The sequence below is a fragment of the Aplysia californica genome, unplaced genomic scaffold (genome assembly GCF_000002075.1).
Source record: "Aplysia californica isolate F4 #8 unplaced genomic scaffold, AplCal3.0 scaffold00157, whole genome shotgun sequence".
Taxonomy (NCBI): domain Eukaryota; kingdom Metazoa; phylum Mollusca; class Gastropoda; order Aplysiida; family Aplysiidae; genus Aplysia; species Aplysia californica.
The window spans coordinates 911,282-913,573 of record NW_004797427.1 but is presented as its reverse complement, the minus strand read 5'-3'; positions in this window follow the sequence as shown (position 1 = coordinate 913,573).

The window sequence follows — 2,292 nt, the reverse complement described above, 5'->3', positions numbered from 1 at the left end:
GTCTGCTTTTTCTGTTTTTGCACCCAAATAACACAACAATTTAGAACCTTAATTCCAATCTCTAGGTTGCACAGTGAATTCTGTAACTCAAAATTACAAACTAGACAGTAAATGTTCCACTTTTCACTCGTTTGTAAAAGCCGCTCTTGCTTTAAAAGCTATAGGGTTACTTCCGAAAACGATAAATCGTGCCCTCAAATTGTCTTTGCGCATTTACTGAAGAGTATCAATACTGATCGAAAGGCGATGCATTGCATGCCCAGTGAATGGAGAATTTTGTCTTTGCAATAAACAATATTTTATTATGATATTTTGTCCACGATAGTTTCGAACATAACGGAAAACAAAGCGATCACAAATACCACACAAAATTTGGGCTCAACACTAATTGTGTTTATTGTTAATTTGCGTAGGAACCATTGGCTTTGAGTTGTGCCAATGATAGCACAAACCTTTGGGCATCGATTCTATTAAATTTTTGACATATTTATCTGTCATTTCATTTCAAATGTCACAGAGAGTTGCAAACAAAGGGTCTGAACTGGGGGAAAAGTCGTTTTTCTCCAGCCACTGTTTCATGGGACTAAACATACCTGTAGGATTCACATCGGGGCTGTTTACTGGCAACCACTCGAATGTTGATTTGGTTTTTTAAGAATGCTCTAATGGCATTGGCCCTATGAGAAAATGCCTTGTTTAGCATGGGGATGACTACTTGAATGACATCATGACGCAAATAAGGGCAAGACATGACGTTCCAGCACTTGCGCGATGTAGGCTAGTCCACTAAACCAAGGCATCCGGTGATTCTCACGAGGGTGGCTCTGTTCAATCCACCCTAGACCACCCGAAATCGTGACAGTTCGGTGGCCTCTGTTCCTCCCTGACAGATAACTGTTCAAAATCTTACACGGTCCATGTGCAAAAGAGTTTTTGTGCTCGATAAGAAACCACAATTAAAACTATTGAACACAAGTAATTGTTACGTCCGGGTTTTGTGAGTTATTTGTTACTGCTTTGTTTTTCAATCTTCGTGGGTTTTCTGTTCAGGCATTCGTTGTTGGTGTTTTGGAAGCTCCGAAGGGCGTTGAACATACTTTTGTGGGTGGTTGGCGGGTGCTCTGGTGTGGTTTGCTCCTTCTTTCCTATAAAAAAAATCTATCATCCTTAACTCCCCTCCTTCTTTTTAATATTTGTTACTCTCTTGTAACATCTCTAATCTTCGGCACTTATATGACCTTATTGTGTTGCAAGTGCCGTAAAACTCTTACAAGAACAAGAACATACTTTTGCTAATGCGATTTATATAGTCATCTTTTACAATTTCAAAGTCATAAATGCCATAAAAATTTGAAAAGATCTACACCTAGCCTTCTCGGACAAGGGAGAAAAATCTCGGAGGGCCCGTGTGCAAGTTGCGCACGTTAAAGATCCCTTGGTGGTCTAAAATCGACAAGAGCGGCTTCGGCCGCCACCCGGGCAAAATTCAAAATTTCCTACCAACTGAAAATATTTGGTGTGTCCCGCGCGCTCATATGACCTTATGCAGTTGCGAGCGCCGTAAAACACTTTACAAAAACAAACAAAAACAAAACTTTGAGCATCAGATGAGATTTGGCATCTCCGTCACGCAGCATCCTGCTGTTGACTAAACCTCAGTGTTGCGCTGGTTTTGTTAATATTGTTTCTGCCTCCATAGCTTTTGCACTTCCTTGTAAATTTTGCTGGCACTTTATTTGATGGCGGATTCTCAAAGGCAAAATAAAAAGCGCATGTCCGTCATTATTTACTTCTGTATCTTTCTTCATTGGAGAAACTTTATTTTTGGCAATGGGGTGAGGAGCAAGTTCATCCTCATCTAAAGTTTCCTCCTCACTATCACTCTCAGGATATGTTCCTCCCTATACCTACACCTCTAGTGCCTATCAATGTTCGAACTGTCGTGTGATGTGCTCAAGAATGTCGATGCCATTGCAGTAGGCTGTGGTAATCATGAGAAATTGAGGCTAGGGCATCAAAGTATTTTGGAAAGGTGCATTTCTGAGCATTTTCTGAGCTCGATAACTGTTGAAACTGGGGTAGTGCCGAAACAGCACTCTCATCTCGTTGATTAGACGCTAGCATCAGTATCAGGAATTGTTATTGAAGGAGGCGGTTAGGAGTCTGAAACAAAAGAATGAATTGACTGTAGGGATTGATCTAAAATCACTCGTCTGTCTGTCTGTCTGTCTGTCTGTCTGTCTGTCTGTCTGTCTGTCTGTCTGTCTGTCTGTCTGTCTGTCTGTCTGTCTG